Below are 9,503 nucleotides of genomic sequence, written 5' to 3'. Positions count from 1 at the left end.
TCTCATCCTCATCTCTCCCTGGGAACCAGCTTCTTGGATCTGGCCCCAGCTGGAGGTCTAATAGGCTGCTCAAACTTAACTTGAACTCTTGATTTTCATCCCACCTAACCTGCTTACCCCCACAGTGTGCCTGTCTGTGTAATGGCAGTTCTGGCTCCAAATCCTGAAGTTACCCTTGACTCCTCTCTGCCTTACACCCCACATCTGATTCTGCAGCAAATTCTCTGGGTCCAACTTTTAGAATCTGTGTGAACCTGACTGCTCTCACCACCTCCACCACAACCAGCCTACTCCACGCCCCCTTATCTTTGCCAGGAGTGGCATAAGTGGCATAGCCTCCTCCTTGGTCCTGCCACATTCTCTCTCTTTTGCATGCACCACATTCACCTGCTTAGAATAAAGTTCAAGTCCTGACACCACAAGCCTTGACGGGAGCAGTGGGGACCCTTCTCCCGCCTCATCTCCTTACACCTCCCTCTCACTCACTCTGCTCACCCACTCAGGCCTCCTTGCCTTTTTTATATTATTATTATTATTATTTTGGTACAGTCTCCATTCTAGCCTTGGAACTTGCTGTTTCAATGCCTGTAACTCCGACCCAGCCAACTGCACAGCCCCTCCCTCTTCCCTTCAAGTCTCTGCTCCTCAGAGAAGCCTCCCTGACCCTTCCACCTAAAGTAGCCCTGCCCTCTACCATTCACTATCCCCTCATCCTGTTTCATTTCTCTTCACAGCACCGATGCTTCCACTTCATTTCATTATTTCTTTACGTGTTTTTTATGCCATCTTCTCCCATCTGGAAGCTAAGTTGCACACGGGTGTGTTCTCACCCATCTTGTTCACCATGTCTCACCTGTGTCTGGAACAGTGCCAGGAAGACTAGGACCTCACACTCTTATTAAGTAGATGGATGGATGGATGAATAGATGCATAGATGGATGGATGGATGATGGATGGATGCATGGATGGATGGATGGATGGATGCATGAATGGATGGATGGATGCATGGATGGATAAGTGGATATATGGATGGATGGATGGATGCATGGATGGATAAGTGGATACATGGATGGATGGATGGATGCATAGATGGATGGATAGATGGATGGATGAGTGCATGCACAGATGAATGGATGGATGGATGATGCATGGATGCATGGATGAATGAATAGATGGATGCATGGATGTATAAATGGATTTATGGATAGATGAATACATGACTGGATGGATGGATGAATGATAGATGGATGAATGGATGGATGGATGATGCATGGATGAATGGATGGATGGGTGATGCTTGGATGCATGGATGAATAAATGGATGGATGCATGGATGGTTAAATGGATTCATGGATGGATGGATGGAGGGATGGATGGAGGGATGGATGGATGGTGCATGGATGGATGGGTGAATGGTTGGATGGCTAGATGGATGGATGGATGGATACATGGATGGATAAATGGATGCATGGATGAATGGATGGATGAATGGTTGGATGGATAGATATATGGATGTATGTATGATGGATGCATGGATGATTAAATGGATGAATGGTTGGATAGATAGATGGATGAATGGATGGATCTATGGATGGATGGATGCATGGATGGATGGATGGATGAATGGTTGGATGGATAGATGGATGGATGGATGGATCCATGAATGGATGCATGCATAAATGGATGGATGGATGATGGATGGATGATGGATAGATGAATGCATGGATGGATGGATGGATAAATAGATGCATGCATAAATGGATGCATGGGTGGATGGATATCCACAATCTCACAAGACAGTACCCATAGGGCAAACAGAACACACCAGAATCTCTTGCTTTTGAATAAAACATTGTTTTCCCTAAAGTACACTCATATCTGTACTTCCAAACACTTCTGAGGGGATAAGGGTGGACATTTCCACCTCTAATTTGCTGGCTCTGGGAGGAGACAGATGAGTAACACATTGACCTGAGGGCCCTTCTGGCTTCCATGGGTGCCATCTGCAGTTCACCCCTGCTCCTAAGATGTCTGAGGGAGAAGTCGCTTCAGCCCAAGGGTGCTGGAAGATTCCTTCTAGCCTTGACTGAGCTGAGGAGGCAGCGGCAAGATTGGTAGGGCTAACTCTAGCAGATGGGGAGGATTGTTTGCAGAGGCTGTAGTTCAGAGAACTCCCTCAGCAGGTGAAGTTTATAAAGGGGACAGGATGGAGGTGGTCTTGGCCTCCAGGGCCCACTGCCCTCCCCGCACTGCAGGGATGTGGCTGTTCAATCGATTGTGTATCTACCTTCCTCTCTGTCAATGTCCATTCTTGTAGGACACATTCTCTTTCTGATCTCAGAGCTCCCCAAATACTGGTTTTGAAGTTTTAAAGTGCAGTAGCATCTGCTGGGAGACATGTAGTAGCATCTGCTCTATTTTAGGGTTGTCCAGATCCATACTTCATTCATCCACCTTCCAACCTGGGGGCTTCTCAAGGCCAAGGTGAGTTCTGAGGCATACCCTGTGCCTGGCCCATTGGCTATGGCCAGATGCTGTGTGTGCTTTCTGAGGACAGCCAGACCATGGGGCAGGGGCAGCCTCTGAGGGTCAGCACCAGCTAGAGGCAGGTCCCCGGACTGATGTTCAGCAAGGATTTGTATTATCTGCGTGAACCCTCTCAACAACCCTGTGAGGGAGATACTCACACCATCCTCACTTCATAGGTGGAGAAACTGAGGCTCTGACCACACTGCTAGTATGTGGCAGAGCCTGGATTGATTCCAGGTCTGTCTGACTCCAAGAGCCAGAACTCTCACCACTAGAGCAGGCACCTATAATTCATCCAAACCCTTTTCTAGAACGGCGCAGGGGCCACTAATCGAATGAAATGAAAGATGAAGGAATTTGCAGGCATAGCCTACAGGTACTTGTTGGCATACTCCAAGTGTTTCAGCCCTACCCCAACCTACTCTAGAGGGTTAGGGGCAGGGAGGGTGGGGTTGGCTGCCCAGAACAGCCAGCTTGGGCTTCAGGGCCACTAGGGGAGAAAAATGAACCTTAAGATTTGCCTCATCGATTCAGAAGCACCCAGACCTTTGCTTCCTTCATGTTACTCTCCCCTCCCACGGCCCCCAGCTTTCCCCAGGTGGGTGCGCCAAGGTGTCCAGAGCCCCTCCATTTCAGCCGTGTTCCGGGGCTAACGTGCTGTCCCCAGGAGATGCCTGTGAAAAGCTGGTGCCAGTCAAGGGGTGGTATAGAGCCCTTTCCACCACTTCGAGTGGCGAACCCTAGGTGGACAGAAAGGGATGCTGGGGAAGGGCCGTGAGGGAGCCCGAGCTGCTGGGGAAGGGACACCCGAGGAGGAAGTGGGAAGCCGTTTTCAAGGGGTCAGAGCCAAGTGGGGGCTTGAGGGGGCAGGGGCTGCCTGATTCTGCCCCAGCAAAAATATCTACTCATCGGAGCTGTCAGAGCTACCCAGGTACTCTTGGACTTACCTGGGGAGGGGCTGTGATGGGTCAACCCCATAGGCAGAGGTCAGTATCAGCCAGACACACTAGGCTCTGCTGGGACCAAAGAGGGTATTCCTAGGCTGAGGACCCTGAAGCTCAGCCACCAGCTCCCCTTGCCAAGCTCAGATCCTGGTAAGAGTCCGGCGACGCCCTCTCTCCCATCTTCCTGCCCCAGACACCAGAGCTGGGGGCCCGTGGTGTGGTAGATAATGGCAGGCAGGAAGCCACTGAAGCTGGAGCTCATGGAGGACATGTAGGCACCCACGGAGGGGAAGACCAGATGCGGGAAGTCGAAACATTCCTTTTTAAAGTTTCCTTTCTTGTTAAAGCATAAGTATGCTAATAACTGTTTGTTAAGCCCTATCCTATGTAGCTGCTAAACATGCTTACAGGCATGTAGTACACTCTATGTCCTTGTATTTTAACCAAGATATCTGTACTGGACGTGCTCACAGGCATGTCCCAGCTCTCCATTGCTTTTACCTGTTTAGAAAAGTTTTCAGCGTTAGCCAGTTGGGTTTTAGTTTAGATTGTGAGGTCTGACTTCCAGCCAATAGAGATCAGACACAGCAGTAAGGGTGACCCCAAATGCATAAGGAATAAATTTGTATATATTCCCTTTATTCTTTGTACTCTCACGGCATGATGGCTAGTGAGAGTACCCTTCCTGCAGTCCAGGAAGTAAAAATTGCATTGCTAAAAGATCCTTTGTCTCATTGCTAATTTTTCTTTTTGGCACCAAGCATCTATCCAATACCAGACAGTCGCCTCTGTTCAGCTCAGGTGGCTGTACTTCTTTCAAGAAGAGCCTGTCAAAGGCATTGCAATGGGCCATAGAGGGTCAAGGAAAGAGGGGTGGCTCAGAGCAGAACTCCTGCGGAGCCCCACTCCCTGGGCACAAGTGGGGAAACAGCAGTGAGAATGCCATGATTCACCATAGTAACCAACTATCAAGTGGCTACTACATGCCAGGCCCAGCTCTTGGCATTTGGGATATGCACTGAACTAAGGAAAGACCCTGCCCTCATGGAGCTTATATTCTAGGACACAGTCCAGCCTGACCAGTTCACAAATGCAGACACACAAGGGATTTCTGTTTTCCCATCTATAAAATGGGAAGATTTTATTCAATAATCACTCAGAACACTAAGTCTCAAAGTTAGCTGCACACTGGAATCACCCAGGGAGTTTTAACAAAGGACCGATACAGAGTCTCAACCCCTGAGAAATTCTGACTTAAATGGTCTGGGGCATGGCCTGGGCATTGTGGGGGCTTTCAGAGCTTCCCAGGTGATTCCAGTGTGAAGCAGTTTGGGAATCTCTGCTTTCACAGTCTCCTGCATCTCCAACATTCAAGGATTCTGGAAACACAAACACATACATGGTGTGTACAGAGAGACGCATGTGGAAGCACCCACAGCCAAACAGGCACGTGCACAGCCTCACAGCTCCACCGACCTGTATACCCCGCTACTGCACAGGCATGAATCGACGACCCGCACATAGAGGAGCATGTGCGACCCGCTGTACCTACTCAGCAGGGACCATTGTGCCTGCACAGGCATGAATCATTAGTTGGGCATGGTGGTGGACACCTGTGCACCTCTGTGCATGTGAAATCCTTCTTCTCTCTACTTGGCAGCATAGATCATCTGAGAGCTTTTGCCTCTCCCTGACTCTCAGGACAGGGATCTCAGGGTCTGGGAGGTGCTGGGGCCACACAAGGGCCCCCTTACCTTCACCAGCAGGGGCACCCTGGAGACAGGCTCCCTGAGGATGACGTGGAAGGTGCCATAGTAGCCCACGCTGAGGTTGGGCTAACACCAGCTTCTGATGGCCCCCTGGGAGCAGAAAGAGGGCAGGACTGATACATGGCTGGCCAGGTCTCACCACTGACCCTTAACCCTCTGGTCCTTGAGAGAGGCCCAGAACCTCTGCCTAGCACTGGATAACTCCTGTTACCTGCTCCCTTGACAGAGCAGTAATAATAATAATAATACATGAGGAGCTCCAATGCAGGCATCCTTCAAAGCCCTCCACGTGAATGAAGGTATGTAATCCTCTGAAGTATTCTCTGAATGGGTACAATGATCCTGCTTTACAGTTTATCCCAAACCTACCCAGCCTGCTTACCCTGCCTTGCCCATTCCTTCCCTCAATGAGGGAAAACCCACAATGAGGCCAAGTGTAGTGGCTCATGCCTGTAATCCCAGCACTTTGGGAGGCCGAGGTGGGAGGATCGCCTGAGGTCAGGAGTTCGAGACCAGCCTGACCAACATGGTGAAACCCCATCTCTACTAAAAATACAGAAATTAGTCGGGCATGGTGGCGGGCACCTGTAATCTCAGCTACTCAGGAGGCTGAGGCAAGAAAATTGCTTGAAGCCAGGAGGTGGAGATTGCAGTGAGCCAAGATCACGCCACTGAACTCGGCCTGGGCGACAGAGTGAGACTTCATCTCAAAAAAACAAACGAAACCAAAACAAAAAACCCACAATGAAGCTCTGGCCCACACGTTCCCCTCTCCTCCTGCCTCCTGACGGACCTGGTGCTTCTCCACGTGGTCCTGCGTGGCATGCCATGCCTCCTGTGTCTAGGGAACTGTAAGTATAAACTTGTTCCTTCATGACAATCATTTCTGTGTCTGCATGTCTTACCATACTTGATTAAAGCAAGTCCTGAGTCCATTTTAAAACAGTGCCCAACTCTGTCAAGCAGAGTCCTGCCACGAGTCTCACCTCCCTCCATCTAAACGCTGTGCCTCTATTGATGTTGCTGAAGTGTGTGTTGGCTTTCTCCCTAGTTCCATCATACTCCAGAAGCATATTGAGCTCACGGTCCCTTAGGACCCCTAGATCCTTTGGACAGGACATACTACCAAGTCAGTTTCTTCACAACCACTCTTAGTCGGGCCTCAGAACATTGAACTCAACTTGGGATTTTACACTGATTTCTGTTAGCATTCAGAGCATTTTGGCTACCACTTAGATGCCCAGATCGTTCTGAATATTGAGTTTTCTCCCCCGCCGTCTTGCCCCACCAACTCCTCCCTGGCATTGGTCCTCCCTTCCCCTCCCCTCTCTCCCAGTGGCTGTCACTGAGCCTCTCTCCTGCATCCCAACCCAAGTCATCCCGAATCAGCGCTGGATAGAGTCAGTCATGTCAGCCCTGAGGCTGAGAGCTCAGCTCGGCTTGGCGTGTGGTAAAAACACAAGTTCGTCAGAGTTTGAGTCGGATGGCCCTGGGCCAGCTGTGCTGCTGAGTAGCTGTGCTGCCTTGGACAAGTCACATGCACTCTCTGAGCCTCAATATCTTCAGCTGCTAAATGCAGATGACCCCAAACCACTTCACAGGATTGCTGAGCAGAAATGCGATGAGATACATACTTCACACACAACTGATGCTTTATAATTGGCAGCTCTTGTGGTGGACATAAAAATAATGAGGCCTGGCGCAGTGGCTCACACCTGTAATTCCAGCACTTTGGGAGGCTGAGGTGGGTGGATTGCTTGAGGTCAGGAGTTCAAGACCAGCCTGGCCAACATGGTGAAACTCTGTCTCTACTAAAAATACAAAAATTAACCGGGTGTAGTGGTGCACACCTGTAGTTTCAGTTACTTGGGAGGCTGAGGCAGGAGAATTGCTTGAACCCAGGAGGCAGAGGCAGAGGCTGAGGTGAGCCGAGATTGTGCCACTGCACACCAGCCCGACAACAGAGTGAGACTCCGTTCCATTTCAAAAAAAAAAAAAAATTGGTCATATGATCACAACTTCTGAGGTTCCAGCAAGAGTCCTAGCATCTAGCAGCTCTACCACCAGGACAGGCCCCTAAAACTAATCCCAGCAAGCACCTGTAAAGTCTTCTCTTTCCCAGGTGAAATCTACCTTCCCAAATAGTCCAACAGCCAACTCACCAGTTCCCAGGGGCATTTGCATGACCTGTGGAAAACATCGGCTCCTTATACACCAGATGTTCTTGACCACTCATCCCATCGTCCCCCCGCCGCCCAAAAGCTGCTGTACCAGGGGACAACCTTGGCAACTACTGAGCTTCTTTTCGTTGTCAAGTAGATGTAATATCACTGCCAGCAAAACGGCGCAGAAAGTGTCTCTTCACAGTATCACTATCAACTGGGACCAAGCTAGGAAAATCAGCTTGCCTAGATGAGGACGCCTTCTCTTCTTGGGTCACCAGGATTTGAAGGAGATACTCTGATCTGTGCCACTGGTAAGTGACTCACACTTTTACACCCTTAACTGGTTCTGGAAACTGAGGTGTCTTCTTTGTAAGTGAAGAATATAGAACATAATTTTGAAGAACTGCACAGTGGTGTGGGCCATAAGCATACTTTAATGGACTGAAAGAAAAATTAGACCGGGCGCGGTGCTCACGCCTGTAATCCCCACACTTTGGGAGGCCAAGGTGGGCAGATCACTTGAGGTCACGAGTTGGAGAACAACCATGGCCAACATGGTGAAACCCTGTCTCTACTAAAATTATAAAATTAGCCGGGCATGGTGGTGTATGCCTGTAACCCCAGCTACTCGGGAGGCTGAGGCAGGAAAATCACTTGAATTTGGGAGATGGAAGTTGCAGTGAGCTGAGATCATCACTGACTCCAGTCTGGGCAACAGAGTAAGACTCTGTCTCAAAAAAAAAAAAAAGACAATCTTGGTGAAAGGATTGTTGTTCTTTTTTTTTTTTTTTTTGAGACACAGTCTCACTCTATTACCCAAGCTGGAGTGCAGTGGCACGATCTTGGCTCACTGCAACCTCTGCCTCCCAGCTTCAAGCGATTCTCTTGCCTCAGCCTCCTGAGTAGCTGGGACTACAGGTGCGTGCCACCATGCCCAGCTAATTTTTTATATTTTAGTAGAGACGGGGTTTCACCATGTTGCCCAGGGTGGTCTCGAACTCCTGAGCTCAGGGTATCCACCCACCACGGCGTCCCAAAGTGTTGGGATTACAGGCGTGAGCCACAGCACCTGGCCCAGGATTTTTCATTTCATATTTCTATTTGCTAGTGTTGGTCAGCGTTCTGCTGGCTTATATTATTACCTTTTCCTGGTTCCTTACTCTGTTTTATTCTGACGGGTCCAAGAAATCTCTCTCCTGACCCCTTGTCAGAATCAGAAAATGAGAGAGAAGAAAACATTCGCTACCTAAATCAGAATCTGGGGAACAGTGGGATTCCTTTGAAGAAGAGGACCCCATGGTACCCATCTTAACACCTCTTGAAAGTCTCGCCTGTCAGGTTAAGTGCCTTTTAAAATATTCTACAACTTGGAAACCCTTAAATCCTAATTCTTGGTTATCTCACGCTAAACTCTTGCATCTAAGCACACCAGTCCATATACTTTGCGAGATGGGGCTAAGATTTTCCCATTGTTCCCACTGTGTTCCCAAACTAGAACCAGTTCCCGAATGTCCCCTTCTGGCCTCTTGTGGATTCCCACCTTTTCCAAACCCCCTTGCAGGTCCCAGCCGGCCCTCTAGAGATCGTGCCACTGTAAATGGAGCACCGCAATTTGCCACCAAACAGCTAAGCCGAACTTTGAGTAGAGCCACCCCCATACCTGAATACTTAAAACAGATCCCGAATTCATGTGTTTCTGGGTGTTGCTGTGGCTGGCTGACTAAAACAGTTAAGGAAACAACTCGAACTGATCCCATCAACGCTACTTATTCTTACACTGACTTCCAAAAGGCAGTTCACAAACTGCTAACTGCATCACTATAAAGACCTACCATTTGCAGCCAGGCGTGGTGGCTCACACCTGCAATCCCAGCACTTTGGGAGTCTGAGGTGGGCAGATCACTTGAGGTCAGGAGTTCAAGACAAGCCTGGTCAACATGGCAAAACCCTCTACTAAAAATACAAAAAATTACCTAGGCGTGGTGGCACACGCCTGTAATCCCAGCTACTCCGGAGGCGGAGGCAGGAGAATCGCTTGAACCCAGGAGGCAGAGGTTGCAGCAAGTCGAGATCACGTCACTGCACTCCAGCCTGAG

General features: G+C 49.4%; 1 pseudogene; it reads left to right on the top strand.

Moving 5' to 3' along the window:
- The first annotated feature begins 3,287 nt into the window (after positions 1-3,287).
- Positions 3,288-9,231, top strand: LOC105708324 (DDB1- and CUL4-associated factor 16-like; annotated as a pseudogene).
- The last annotated feature ends 272 nt before the right edge of the window (positions 9,232-9,503 follow it).

The sequence above is a fragment of the Aotus nancymaae genome, unplaced genomic scaffold (assembly GCF_030222135.1).
Source record: "Aotus nancymaae isolate 86718 unplaced genomic scaffold, 86718_ANA_hifiasm-v0.15.2.pri h1tg000053l, whole genome shotgun sequence".
NCBI lineage: Eukaryota > Metazoa > Chordata > Mammalia > Primates > Aotidae > Aotus > Aotus nancymaae.
Note: the sequence above shows the minus strand (reverse complement) of the source record. Positions and strands in the feature narration are given on the sequence as shown.